At 41.9% G+C, this 15,699-nt stretch overlaps 1 protein-coding gene across 1 annotated transcript in view; it reads left to right on the top strand.

Moving 5' to 3' along the window:
* Positions 1-15,699, top strand: part of WDR75 (WD repeat domain 75) — a 116,442-nt gene that overhangs the window by 16,235 nt on the left and 84,508 nt on the right. The window lies entirely within an intron of this gene.

The following is a 15,699-nucleotide window of genomic DNA, read 5'->3' as shown; positions in this document are numbered from 1 at the left end:
CTTTCAACACTTTTTGGGATGTGTGGCACAAGCTGGGCACAATATATTTGCCACTAAAATGGCATATCTAGGGAGAAATCGAAATTTTTACATTGCACCATCCGCAGCGCAATCCTTTATGGAAAAGACCTGTGGGGTGAAAATGCTCACTACACCCCTTAATAAATGCCTTAAGGGGCGCAGTTTCCAAAATGGGGTCACTTCTCTGGGGTTTCTTTTATTATTTCACATCAGAGCCTCTGCAATTGTGTACCAATACTTTGTAAATCGCCAAATTAGGTCTCAACTTCACATGGTACTCTGTCACTCTTCAGCCTGGTCGAATGTCTGGGAAACACAGCATAATTATTAGAGAGCAGTTTTGATATGGTGGCACAAGCTGGGCACCACATATTGGCATATCTATGGAAAAAAACAACACATTTTCGCTCAGCAACATAGTGTGCGCACTAATTTCTGCAAAACACCTGCGGGGTTAACATGCTCACTACACCCCTAGGTGAATACCTTGAGGCGTGTAGTTTCCAAAATGGGATCACTTCTGGGGTATCCACTGTTTTGGTCCCACAGGGGCTTTGCAAATGCGACATGGCGACCAGTAACGAATCCAGCAAAATCTGCACTCCAAAAGCTAAATGGCGCTCCTTTCCTTCAGAGCCCTGCCGTGTGCCCAAACATCCGTTTATGCCCACAAATGGGGTATTTCCGTACTCAGGAGAAGTTGCTTTACAAATGTTACTGTTCTTTTTTTCCTTTGTTGTGAAAATGAAAAAATTTTGAGCTAAATCTACTTTTTATTGAAGAAAAGAGATTGTTTTTATTTTCACTGCCCAATTCTAATAAATTCTATGAAACACCTGTGGGGTCAAAATGCTCACTACACCCCTAGATGAATTCCTCAAGGAATTTAGTTTCGTAAATGGAGTCACTTTTTGGGCATTTTCAAACCTCAGGGGCTTTGCAAATGCGACATGGCCTCCGCAAACTACTCCTTCTAAATTTGAGCTCCAAAAGCCAAATGGCGTTCCCTCCCTTCTAAGCCCTGCTGTGTCCAAACAGCCGTTTATGACCACATGTGGGGTATTGTTTTACTCAGAAGGAATTGCTTTACAAATGTTGCGGTGCTTTTACTCCTTTAGTCCTTGTGGAAATTAGAGAATTAGCTAAACCTACATTTCCTTTGAAAAAATAAAATTTTAATTTTCACGGCCTAGTTCCAATAATTTCTGCAATAAACCTGTGGGTTCAAAATGCTCACTATACCCCTAGATAATTTCTTTGAAGGGTGTAGTTTTCCAAATGGGGTCACTTTTGGGGGATTTTCACTGTTTTGATACCGCAAAAGTGACCCCATTTGGAAAACTACACCCTTCAAAGAAATTAGCAAACCTGACATGGTGCCTAAAATATATTCTAATATAAAGGAGGCCTAAAATCCTCTGGGTGCTCCTTTTGCTTCGGAGGCCTGTTTCAGTACACTAGAACACTAGGGCCACATGTGGGATATTTCCTAAAACTGCAGAACCTGGGCAATAAATATTGATTTGAATTTCTCTGGTAAAAACCTTCGGTGTTAAGAAGAAAACGGATTAAAAATTAATTTCTGCAAAAATAAATGAAATTTGTACATTTCACCTCTACTTTGCTTTAATTCCTGTGAAATGTCTAAAGGGTTAAGAAACTTCCTAAACTATGTTTTGAATACTTTCCCGTCCTAAGCCACTTTATGATTTTTTTTCGTTTTTTCCTCCCCACTTTCCAAAAGCCATTTATTGTGCCATATAATGTAATAGGGAAAAAATTATTTGTTGGGTAGAAAATAAAAAAAACTCAGATTCTGCCATAGTTTTTTGCGCTTTGTTTTTACGGTATTCACTGTGCAATTAAAACGTTAACTTTATTGTGTGGGTCAATACGATTTATGGCGATACCAAATATATATATATATATATATATATATATATATTTATTTATTTTTTTCTGTTTTTACTACTTTTACAAGGGAAAAACTTAGTGTAGAAACTAAAATTTATTTTATTCTTCCAAATTCTGAAAGCCATAATTTTTTTTTTTTCCCGACGATTAAGTGGTATGAGGGCTTATTTTTTGCGGGATAAGCTCTAGTATTTAACGCTACCATTTTGGGGTGCATACGAGGATTTGATGACCTTTTTATTCCATGTTTTGTGGGAGACGAGGTGACCAAAAAGTAGTGATTGTGGTGTTTACATTTTTTTTGCTCTAGGGGAATAATGGGAAAGGGTTTTTTTTTTTTTAACTTTTATTTTTACATTAAAAAAACAACTTTTTTTTTTTATTAGTCCCACTAGTGGACTTCAACCAGCGATCGTTTGCTCGCTTGCATTATATGCTGCAATACTAATGTATTGCAATATATCGTCTTTACGAAAGGCTTCTTTTAGGACCTGCCAGACGCAGGGCTTAATAGGAGCACAAAGATGGCAGAACTGAGGGCGCGATGAGCTGCTAGAGGGGGTCGCCCCCTCTTTCTAACGACTTAAATGCCGCGGTCGCTATTGACTGCAGCATTTAACGGGTTAAACGAGCAGGATTGCGCTCGTTACTGTGACGTGTTGACTGCAACATACACCCGACACCTGCCTTGTATGGCGCGGTCTCAGCCCGTGAGCCTGCTGCATACTTCCCCTACCCGCCTATGACATAGCCATACGTCAAATGTTCTGAAGGGGTTCAAATGGGGGACTTGTTGGGGGTTTCTAATATATAAGGCCCTCAAAGCAACTTCACAACTGAACTGGCCCCTGTAAAAATAGCCTTTTGAAATTTTCTTGAAAATGTGAGTAATTGTTGCTAAAGTTCTAAGCTTCGGCTTGTCCTAGAAAAATAAGAGGATGTTCAAAAAAACGATGCCAATCTATAGTAGGGGATGTTAATTAGCAATAATTTTGTGTGGTATAACTGCATGACTGAAAGGAGATACATTTAAATTTAGAAAAACACAAATTTGTTCAATTTTTCGCTAAATTTTAGTTTTTCACAATTAAATACTGAATGTATCAAGCAAATTTTGCCAGTAACATAAAGTCCAATGTGTCACCAGAAAACATTCTCCGAATCGCTTGGATAGGTAAAAGCATTTTAAAGTTATTACCACAAAGTGAAACGTCAGATTTGAAAAATGAGGCTCTGTCAGGAAGGTCCAAAGCGGGAAAGGGTATGTTTACACAAACTCAAAAACGTCTCAAAATACGGAGCTGTTTTCAGGGGAAACCGGCTCCTGATTTTCAGACGTGTTTTTTTTATGCCACTCACGATTTTCACAGCGTTTTTCGTGGGTTTTTTTTTAATTTTTTTTTTTAAACATTCTTTTATTTATTTTTAGTTTTCCATCAGAAAATGTTTAATTCAAAACAGAATATATACGCGTCCATCATACATGTATAGCCATGGATAAAAAAAGAGAACAAAATAAAGATATTATGCGTATAACACTTCCAAACACAATGCACCACAGTCTTCTGTTCCAGCAGAAGAGAAAATATGATAGACAAAATACATGGATATCAGGAATACATAGCAATACACCATAAGCAATACTGATAGTGCATCCAGGACAGTGGGCACCACGACAATCGGCATCAGAACAACTACACATCATAATGAACTGATTTCCACACTTCGCATCGGAGAGAGGAGAAAATAACTGGGTTTTCTGGTTCTGCCTACACACCAGCTACCAGGTCAGACCAAGCCGATTTTCCTCCCCACCCTACACACACCCTGGGACCTATGCATAAAGTAAATAATCCTCCGACTCACAGAACTCCCTCCCTCCATCCCTGCCAGACCATCCCCACCGACCCTGGGTTCATGTGATGGGCCTGTGAAGCCTCTTCCATTCTCTGCAGATGCAGCATCTCCTGGAACCATTCAGTAATGGTTGGCACGCTACTGGTCTTCCATAAACGTGGAATAACCGTGCGTGCGGCGATCAACAGGAAACTAATCCGGGTTTTCGTGTATCTTTTAACTGCTCCAGGGATCATGGAGAGTAGCAACACCTCTGGGGTATTGGGAAGCACCTGACCCGTGATTTTCTGTATCAGGTCCACTACGGTAGATCAGAATGTATTGATTAACGGGCATCCCCACCAGATGTGTGACACAGTTCCACCGGCCCTGCTACAACGCCAACATTCATCAGGTACCGCCGGATAAAAGGAGTGAAGCAATGCTGGAACCCTATACCACCTTGCCAATATTTTGTAATTCGTTTCCTGGGCCTTACAAGAGATAGAGAATCTATGGCACAGGGCAAACCTTTCGACCAGTCAGCCGGCGACGGGGGCGAAGTAAGCTCCCTCTCCCACCCCTTCACAAAAGAAGGCGGCACATCATTACGTAAGTCCTGCAAAAGATTATAAATGAAGGAGATAGTTCTAACTGTGGGAGAAGAAGCGACACATAACTATTCCAGCGGTGTCAGATCCCTATGCAAAGACAGCCTCGTCTTATTAGCAGTGTAGAAGTGTTGCATTCTCAAAGTCCCATCTCCCAACCAGTGATCTCTCCAGCTCCGGGACAAGCGCCTCAAAAGACTTCAGACCCCGACTCGTCAGGACATGGCGAAAAGTCAGGGGCGACGGTCTGGATGTATAGGCCAAAAAGGTGGGCTGTATCCCAGGGGGAAAATCCACATTATGTGATATCGCCACCAACGGACCATCAGTAGGTATCACTATTGCCAATGCACGGAAACGTTTATATGTGAGTACCACCTGTCCCGCAACCAAAGGGAGCAGAGCGTTTTCCCGCTCCTTAAAGTACCTCAACCGGAGCCACGGAAGTGCAGTAAGAGGAATCGGCGCCAAAAAGTCCTCCAATCTCACCCACAGCTTAGAGTTCGCCTTCTGGAACCAGTCCAATACTCGAACACTCACCACCGCAAAGTAATAGGCCAGACAGTCAGGCAATCCTAGTCCCCCACTACGCTTTCTCTTGAAAAGGGTAGCTTTTGCGATACTCTGCGGTCTACCTCGCCAAATAAACCTGGCCAGTGCTTTTATTTAACTGAAGAAAAAAAGCCCTGGTCAGTACACGGAACCGTCTGAAAAAGATACATCAAACGAGGCAGGACATTCATCTTTACAGCACTTATTCTGCCCAGCCAAGAAAAATCCTTGGCTTCCCACTTGGCCAAGTCAGCTCTAAGAGTTTGGAGAATAGGCAGGAAATTGAGAGAGTAGAAATCCGCAAGAGCCACAGGTATCTGCACCCCTAAATATTTCAGCGAGCCTGTCTTCCATGAGAGAATAATTTCTACGCACCTGATGAGCTTCAGACGCCGGTAAGGAAATGTTCATGGCCTCGCTCTTAGAGATATTCATCTTCTAATTACTAAAATAGCTATACATCATAATGGATTTCATCAGAGGAGGCAATGATAGGTGTGGTTGTGTAATATAAAATAAGTCATCAGCGAATGCAGATACCTTAAAGTGCATATCCCTTACCTGAACACCCCTTATGTCATTATTTTTCCTCACCGCTACCAAAAGATGTTCCATCACCACTGCAAATAACAGAGGTGAAAGTGGGCAGCCCTGTCAAGTACCATTCCCAATCCTAAATTGGGAATGGTCTTAAGCATATTACCTCTGGCTTCGCGCCTTGGGACAAAACCACTTGATCCGGGTGAATCAGTGACCACAGGAACCCGGCCAGTCTATTCGCTATCAACGTCGCATACATCTTAGCATCCGTGTTGATGAGAGAGATTGGTCTATAGCTCGCACAATGTTGCGGATCCCTACCCTCTTTTGGGATGACCGTAATATGTGCCTGCAAAAATGAATCGTGGAAACCTCGCCTGGTCCGATATGGAATTAAACATCTCCTGCAACGACGGTACCAACTCCTCTGCTAGTGACTTGTAGAAACCCGCCGTGTACCCATCTGGCCCCGGACTCTTCCCGGCTGGTAAGGCTTTAACCTGCAGTAACTCCTCTCTGGGTCTGGATTTACCATTCACTAGAGCCTCATCTGGAGACAACCGAGGCAACGCCGTGTCCCTAATATACTCCGATAGAGAGGGAAGCGGCTCGGGAGGAACATTACCCAAAGTAGGAGAAGGCAGGTTATAAAGCGAAGAATAGTACACAAAAGGCCGATGCTCCCTCCATCTTAAACGCCAGCTCCCCCGCCGCAGTTCGTACAGAGGGTATAAAGGAAGTCGCCCCCGCTCACGCATCGCTCTCACCAACGCCCTCCCCGCCTTATTACCCCACTCATAATAATAGCGGGAACACACCTGATGGAGCCGAGCACTATTCCTGTCCTGCAGAAGTTTAATATCATGCCGTGTCCTAGTCAGTTCCCGAAGTGTAAGTTCTTGCAACGTCTGCTTATGCTGGGATTCTAAAGACTGCAACTGAACTAGGAGCGCCTCCAGCTTCGCCCCCCTCTCCCTCCTTAAGGTGAGCCCCATGCTTGATGAGGACCCCCCTAAGCACACATTTGAGAGCCTCTTCGTGGCCGTTTTTGGAGCGGTTTTCAATAGTCTATGAAACACGGCTCCAAAAACATCCCAAGAAGTGACCTGCAAAAACGTCCACGTAAAAAAACGGCTCGTCAGAACAGAGTGACTTTTTTCACATTGAAATCAGTGGGCAGATGTTTGGAGGCGTTCTGCTTCCGATTTTTCGGCCGTATACGGCCCCGAAAACAGCCAAAAATAGGCCGTGTGAACATACCCAAAGGGTTAATATCCTGCTATGTTGGACATGTGGATCTATAATCTTTGTACATGTTTCTTCTTTTCCCTTACAAGCCTTTACAAGGCAATTTTGCAATCTGCCATTGGTTGAGATTTGTGTTCTGGGACCCCCACCAATGCAACCAGGGGTCCCATGTACTGAATTCATTTGTTTTATACACATCTATACAGTTTACCCATTTACAGTACCAGCCAAAAGTTTGGACACCTTTTCATTCCGTGTTTTGAAAAAAAAAAAAAGTTTAAATTTTCTACATAGTCTAATCATTTTGAAGACATAACTTTGGAACACATATGGAATTAAAGGCTATGTAAACCTTTGTAGGGTATTTATATATTTTTATATATATATATATATATATATATATATATATATATATTTTTAATAAACCTGTCAGTCAGTGCGTTTTGTAACTTTATAATCAGTTTTTATTAAAAATTTGTGTTACTTCTTGAGATCCAGCTGCTGTGTATTCTCTATACAGAGCAGCTGTATCTAGCGCTAAAGCCTGCTCCCATAACTTCTGCGGAATAATTCATAACTTAGATGTCAGGCGGATCACGCCGGACTCGCTGAAACTGAACCGATCAGTTCTGCTGGACTGATGGATTCAGGTAATAGCGAATGATACAGCTGCTCTATATAGAGAATACATAGCAGCTGTATCTCAAAATGTAAAATGAATTTTTAATAAAGACTAATTATAAAGTTACACCAAACTCACTGACTGACCGGTTTATTAAAAAAAAAATTGTTTAATCTAGAATGTTTTTTATATTTTAGATTCTTCAAAGTAGCCCTTTTTTGCTATAATGACTTGGTAGTCACATAGAATGGTTTTCCAACCGTCTTGAAGGAGTTCCTAGAGGTGCTGAGAACTGGTTGGCTGCTTTTCCTTCACTCTGCGGTTTAACTCATCCCAAACTATCTCAATCGGGTGATTGTGGAGGTTATGTCAGGCAGCACTCCATCACTCTCCTTCGTCAAATAGACCTTTGGCGAATGATCGTCCCACTAAGCGCAAACCAGGTGGGACGGCAAGTCGTTGCTGAATGCTGTGGTAGTCATGCTGGTTAAGTGTTCCTTGAATTTTGAATAAATCACCCGCAAAGCACCATCACACCTCCATGTTTCTCAGTGGGAACCACACATGTGTAAACCATCCGCTCACTTTTTCTGCATCTCACAAAGACATGGTGGTTGTAGCCAAAATGCTCAAATTTTGACTCATCAGACCAAAGTACAGATTTCCACTGGTCTAATGTCTGTCTTGTGTTTCTTGACCCAAGCAATTCTCTTCTAGTTGTTGTTCCTCAGTAGTGGCTTCTTTGCAGCCATTCGACCATAAAGGCCTGATTCTCGCAGTTTCCTCTGAACAGTTGATGTTGAGATGTGTCTGGTACTCTATGAAGCATTTATGTGGGCTCTAATCTGAGCTGGTGTTAATTTGCGATTTCTGAGGCGGGTAAATCTTAACGAATTTATCCACTGGTGTTCCTTTCCTGGTGCGGTCCTCATGAGAGCCAGCTTCATCGTAGTGTTTGATGGTTTTCATGACTACACTTGAGGATACCTTCAAAGTTCTTGAAATTTTCCGTATTGACTTACCATGTCTAAAAGTAATAATGGACTGTCGTTTCTCTTTACTTTGAGTGGTTTCTCCATATTGTGGATTACAACAGTTGAATCGGCCTAAACACTGTATGGAAGTGTGTACCAATCCGACCCCTGCACAACACAACTGATGGTCTCAAACACATTATAAAGGCAAGAAATTCAACTAATTAACTCTTGACAAGGCATAACTGTTAATTATAAACCATCCCAGGTGACTATCTCATGAAGATGATTGAGAGAATTCCAAGAGTCTGCAGTCATTAATTCAAAAAGGGGCTACCTTGAACCTAAAATAAAAAACATTCTGGTGTAACCCCTTAATACTGAAGGTACTTTAAACCTTAATGACTAAGCAACTTAAGTTTTTCCATCGTCTCATTCAAAGAGCTATAACTTTTTTATTTTTGCGTCGACATAATGACACTTTTTTTGCGGGACAAGTTGTATTTTATAATAGCACCATTCTGGGGTACATATAATTTATTTAACTTTTAGGGGGTACTGGAAAAAAACCTGAAATTTCGCCATTTGTTTTGCGTCTTAATTTTACGCCGTTTACCATGTGGTATAAATAACATAGTAACTTTATTCAGCGTTACAATTGTGGCAATACCAAATTTATATGGATTTGTTTGTTTTCCTACCTTTACACAGTAAAAACAATTTTTTTTTTTCAAAACTACTTGCTTTTGTGTCACCATATTTTAAGAGCCATAACTTCTTTTTTTTTTTTGACCGATGCAGCTGTACGAGGGCTTTTTTTTTTTTTTTGCGGGACGACTTGTAGTTTGTATTGGTACCATTTTGGAGTAGATGCGACTGTTTGATCACTTTTTATCAAATTATTTTGAAGGCAGGATGAACAGAAAACGGCAATTCTGGCGTTGTTTTTTATTATATTTTTATGGCGTTCACCGTGCGGGTTAAATAATGCAATCATTTTATAGTTGGGTTCGTTACGGGCGTGGCGATACCAAATATGAGTTACTTTTTTTCATAAAGTATTTTGTAAGGGGAACATTTTTTTTATTTTCTTTTTTTACTTTGGACATTTATTTATTTCAAACTTTATTTAACTTTTTATTTTATTTTATTTTTAGTCACACTGGGGGACTTTACTGTGCAGACTTCTGATCGCTATTATAATACACTGCAATACTTCGGTATTGCAGTGTATTATTGCCGGTCAGTGTAAAACTGACAGGCACCTGTTAGATCATGCCTCTGGCATGGTCTAACAGGCAATTACTAAAGGCAGACCTGGGGGCCTTTGTTAGGCCCCCAGGCTGCCATAGAACCCATCGGCACCCCGCGATGCACATGGGGATGCCAGTGGGATGAGAGGGAGCCCCTTCCCTCTAAAATCACTCAGATGCGGCGCCTTCTATTCAGCACCACATCTGAGGGGTTAAATCTGATCGGAGACCATTGCTAGTGGTTCGTCGATCGTTGCCCTGAAACCCGAGGCTGTTACTAACAGTCTGGGCTTCAGCAGTACCCAGCACGATTCGGCAAAAGTTCTTCTGAAGTGCCGACGTGGAAACTGGTCGCTTCAGAAGAACTACCCTGAATGGCCAACGTAAAAACACTATACGCCGGTCGTTAAGGGGTTAATGCTTTTTTCTTTGTACTACTTAATTCCATATGTGTTCCTTTAAAAGTTTTCATGTCTTCAATATGAATCTACAATTTAGAAAATAAAAAAAAAACTCAAAAATACATGGAATTGAAAAGGAGTCCAGATTTAATACGAGCGTATTTTACTTCTGTGTTACGTGCGTTAAAACAACGGATGTCACACGGACCTATGCAATTCAATGGATCCATTCAGACATTCGGGGGTTTTTTTTTACGCGGCGTGTGTCCGCTGCGTGAAACTCACTGCATGTCCTATTCTGCGTTTTTTTCGCATCGGGCACCCATTGAAGTCAATGGGTGCATGAAAAAAAACTGACAGCACACGGACGTCATCCGCATGCTGTCCGTGTTTTGCTAAAGAAATTATGAGGGAAAAATAAAATACCTCCTTCAGCTTTTTTTGCAGACATCAAAAACGTGTGACAGCCGCAGATGTGCACCTTACACAAAACTGCAACGCAGGAAAAATCTCTGCATTGTTTTTACGCGCGCAAAACTGACACGTTCGTATGAATAATGCCTAATGCGTATTACGCATGAGACTGAGTTCATTTAAAGCGGGATGGCGGCATAATGCTCAGAACACGCACGCACGTGATGTCGTCGTCTCCCTGCCCCCCTCCCAGGAATGTGATGTCAGGGGCAAACCCAGAGCAGTGTACTAGTATACGCTCTGCTCCGGGACTCTAGGGAAGCTCTAGGGTTGTCCATATATGTCAATATGCAAACTCCAAAAACATTTCTATTCAGGGCTAGGCTGTGTTTAAAAGAAACACCCTCCCATAATTAACTAGCAGGTAACTCCATAGATACTTTAAATATACCAAAGAAGAAAAGAGTATGTAGCTACATGTATATAAAATCTAACATTTTTATTGTGCATATAAGACTAACCATACTAAAAATATGTAATACATCAAGGTCAACAAGACTATGTATTAATACGTGGTGAGGAAAAGGACCATAAATGCTCGGTCAGAAAATTATTTCTCTATAATAGTCATGTAAAGTATGGATGGCTGTATACAGTTACACATGGTTCAAAGATAACCTCAAAATGACGAAGTATGAATTATATTCCTCTATACGAGTTACTGAGATTAGAGCGTGCCTGTGCACAATAGTTATATGGGTTATTCAGGAATTTTCTTCACCCATCTCCGCAATAGAATGGTCTCACACAGCCAATGTATACCCCAACGCGTGTTCCGTGGTGATGTGCTTCCTCAGTGGCTGCCTATATGGACCGTGATGTCGGGGGCAACCCCAGGGCCAGAGTCCCGGGCATAGCTCTACTAGTGCTCTGCCTGGGACTCCAGCTCTGCTCCTGACATCACTGTCCATATATGGACAGTGATGTCATGGGCAACCCCAGCTGGAGTCCCGGAGCAGAGCGCTATCCTCTCTCTTCGGCCTGCTCTCTCCTCTCCTGAGGGAGATACAATGCCCTTCAGGCTGCAGATGACTGCCTCAGGGGCTGTGTGTTTGAGACTCCTGGCCTAGGCTATTAAAGAATAATGAAGGGGCTCTTCATCTTGGTTCCTTCCTCCCCCTCTGATATGGTTCCCATGATACTTCTGGCTTTGCAGATGCAGCAGAGTCTCATCACACTGCACTTGCTCTGCTCTGAGTCCTATGTAAGTGCAGCAAGTGATCGATCAGTGATATAGAACTGCTGTCCCCTAACACTTCAGTCTCATTGTATTCTGTGAATGTGCTACACGCTGATTTCCCCGCTTCCTGCTAGTGATAGATTTCTGTCAACTCTTAGGCCTGATTCAGACGAGCATGTCCCTTTTGCATCCGCAAAAAACGGACCGTATGTCATGCATTTCCGTTCCATGTGGAATCTGTGCTTTCTGTGAGGCGTCAGTTTTCCTGTTTATTTTTTTTCTTATTCCTCTAGCAATTGGTGCGTGAAAAACACGGACAGCACACAGATGTCATCCATGTGCTGTGTGTTTTTCATGCACCCATTGACTTCAATGGGTGACGTGGTCCGCAAAATAGGACATGCATTGAGTCGTACAAGCAAGAGACGGAAGAGCCGTGATAAGCAGCATCTCGTAGAAATACACTGGACTCTCTGCACACAGCACTCACAGATAGTATACATAAAGTGAGAGTCAAGGGAGTTTTATACCTGCATCTAATCATTGTAAGGACTCGCCTATTCTATTACTGCACTTTCAAGCAAGAACCTTTTACTCTATTTTTCAGACTATAAGACACCGTTTTTGTCAAGAATAAGTCTTGCTAAAAAAGTCCCTGAATCTTATAGTCGGCAGTCAAAGGACCCGGCAGCGCTGGGCCCCCTGACTGCTTCTTACTTCACCCCTTCCCGAAACATGATGTCCCGGCACATCATGTATTGGGGAGGGATGATGTTTGGAGCGGACTCACGCTCGGAGTCCGCTCCATACACTGCAGGCGCCAGCTTTGTTTTATAGCTGACACGCTGCTTTAATGGCCAGGAACAGCAATGGCGCTGTTCCTGGCCGTTTAGTTAAATGCCGCGGTCAATAGCGACCGCTACATTTAAAACGGGTCTTCCCATAAATGTCAGATGCAGGTCCCACTTATCTCTTGAACAGGGCCCCCTAAACCCTGTTCTAACTTACTCGCTCCGCTGTCTCCCGGCTACTTCCTGGTAAGGTGGTCGGGAGTTACGGAAACCGCTCGCTGAGCTACTCTTCTTCTGTAACTCCCATAGAAGTGAATGAGCGTTACATTAACAGCGTAGCACCGCGAGCTACGCTGTTTCCGGAACTCGGTAGCCCTGAATACAGTGTACATGGTCGAGTTACGGAAACGGCATAACTCGCTGAGCTACGCGGTTTCCAGGAACTCCCATAGAACTGAATATTAGTTACGGAAACCGCATAGCATGCTGCTCTGCTTCTGTAACTGCCATTCACTTCTATGGGAGTTACGGAAACAACGTAGCTCAGCGAGTTACGCTGTTTTCGTAACTCATGTATTGCAGTGTATTGTACCAGTGATCTAATAATCGCTGGTTCAAGTCCCCTAGGGGAACTAATAAAATGTGTAAAAAAAAAAACAAAAAAAAATAAAATAACGTTTTCAGGAGTGTACAAAAATATTAAAAGTTTAAAAAAAAACCAAAACCTTTTCCCATTTTTCCCCAAGCACAATGTAAAAATAAAAAAAAGATGAAATAAAGAGTGATAAAAACATTCGTATTTACCATAAAATGCCTCTCATAATGTGGTGAAACAGAACAAATTATTTTTTTTAACAAATAGTTTTTGCTTTGTAAAAGTAGTAAAATATGACTTTTTTCCTATTTTCTGTTGTCTAAAACCTAGGTGCGTCAATGTTGCATTTTTTGCTATGTAACAACATGTTGCATTCACAATTCTGCTGCCTCATGCCTGAAATCTGAAAACTGTCTTTATTTGTCAACCGATTAGTCAAATAGCAATCGGCAGAACTGTTTAGTTACCGTCAGACCTGAGTGGGGAGGAGATAGTTGTAAAACTAAAATTTGTTCGCAAATTTGACCTCATACATTACAAAATATATACATATTTAACATCGTTATACAATGGAGAAAAATAAATTCCTGTGTCTGCCAATATTTACTACATGACTCGCAAAATTAAATATCCGCTACAATTTTTAATAATAAAGCCCCATACGTTCCACCCAAAAAATAAAAAGGAAGTACATTTTTTAGGGAGAAGGAAAAATAGAATTTGTCAGTGTTCGAAAAGGGCAAATTTTTGGTCTGGCACTCAAGGCCCCAGATACCCCCAGCCATGACCGTGTTTATTAGTGCTAGGTCATTACAGACAGTGTAACTGCACCAGTAAAATGAGTAATGTATTTATATACATAAGCTGTAAAATCGTGCTCAAATATCGATGTATGCCTAAATTTTAAAGAGTTAAAGGATAACAAGATTTTAAAAAAAACTTGACCTATTACAGTACCTACTTTTTTTTTTCCCCTACATTTTCCGTGTTTTGTTTTAGAGAATCCCTACTTTAAACCATGCTGCTTAGCCTCGAGTGACTAGAAACTAATATTCTTCCCATATGCAAGTGTATAAAATGCTTAATAAAAACACACTTTATTTCAGAAACCTGTATCTGGTCTCTTGTATACAAAATATTATGCGTTTTGAAGCATCACTGAAGAGTGAACCAGCAGTTTGATAAGAAAATTCTGTAATTTTAAAGTGTACCTAATCTTCTTTTTTTTTTTTTTTTTTTAAACTCGACCTATAGTGACATGTCAGAAGTTTTGATCGGTGGAGGTCTGAGCACTGGGAACCCCAAGATTGCTGTACCAAAGCGGTAGAACTGCTCAGGTTAGCCCTAACACGGGTCCTTCTGTTGCTCAGTGCTTGGACCCCCCACTGGTCAAAACTTCTGACATGTCAAAAGTTTATAAATAGTCTAGTTACCTTTTAAACCCCTTGAATTAAAACTGAAACTCTACACTTCAATTATATCTTCATTGCTTTGCTTCAAAGCCATTGAGGTGGTGTACAGAGGGCAAAGTATGAAAATTGTCTATCCTGATACTTTTGGACACGACTGTCATAAGTCCTTAAAATGGCAAAGCAAAAGAAGCAATTTTTTTGGTAAAAAAAAAAGGCTTTTTTGATTGTTGGGAACACATACGAAGAATCTGAGGAACGCCACAAATGGAGCAAAAGTTCAAAATACTGTGATTTTCCTCTAGGAATCATTTTATGTTTATCAAAGTGGAAACCAGCTCGGCACCCTTATTTTGCTATACAAATTTATCTTTCCTTTTAACGTGTTATGTTTCTTACATGTGGCTCAGTTTCAGAGCTATATGGCCTAAGCAATGAGTTTATAACACATTATCGCTACTGCAATGTAAACAGAGACCAGCGGGACAATCGGTGCTGAAGCAGCAGAGATTTAAAGAGAACCTTTCACCTCCCCATACATGTGCAGCATGTAATGGGGAGGGCTGCACCGATATTTAAATAACCCCCTGAACTGTCAAAGGGGCGTGTACTGGCAAGGGAGCGTGTTACTATGGCTGTGACACTGTCCTATCCGATATGAACAATGTTACAGCAAGAGCGAGGAGAGTGCACGCACGAACGTACGTACGTACGTACGTACGTACGTACGCGCACACGCTCTCCCACTCACTCTTCAGCTTTCAAGATTAGTCTTTTGCCGAACTGGCAAGGGGGCATGCGCGCTCATCTCTTCAGCTTTTGCGAGAGATCAGTCTTGTATTGTCTGCCGAACTGGCAAGGGGGCGTATCTGCTACGGACAGTGCAAGCACTCCCCAGCTCTTACACTGTCCGTAGCAGTGAAATGCCCCCTTGCCAGTTCGGCAGAAGACTAATCTTGAAAGATGAAGAGTGCGAGCGGACACTCTCGCTCTTGCTGTAACACTGTCCATATCTGATTGGACAGTGTCACAGCCATAGTAACACGCCCCCTTGCCTGTACATGGCCCGTTGACAATTCAGGGGGTTATTTAAATATCGGGCTCCAAATATAACAGCACCAATATCTAAATAATGGAGGGAGGTAGAAAAAAAATGTAAAGTGCCCCAGGGTTTGTGCAGCCCTCCCCATTACATGCTGCACTCAGCTGCCCATGTATGGGGAGGTGAAAGGTTCTCTTTAAGGTCCTGTTCACATCCGCATCTTGGGGTTTCCGTTC

The sequence above is a fragment of the Rhinoderma darwinii genome, chromosome 6 (assembly GCF_050947455.1).
Source record: "Rhinoderma darwinii isolate aRhiDar2 chromosome 6, aRhiDar2.hap1, whole genome shotgun sequence".
In the NCBI taxonomy this organism is placed as follows: Eukaryota; Metazoa; Chordata; class Amphibia; order Anura; family Rhinodermatidae; genus Rhinoderma; species Rhinoderma darwinii.
The sequence above is the reverse complement of the archived record's forward strand: the minus strand, read 5'-3'. Positions and strand labels throughout refer to the sequence as shown.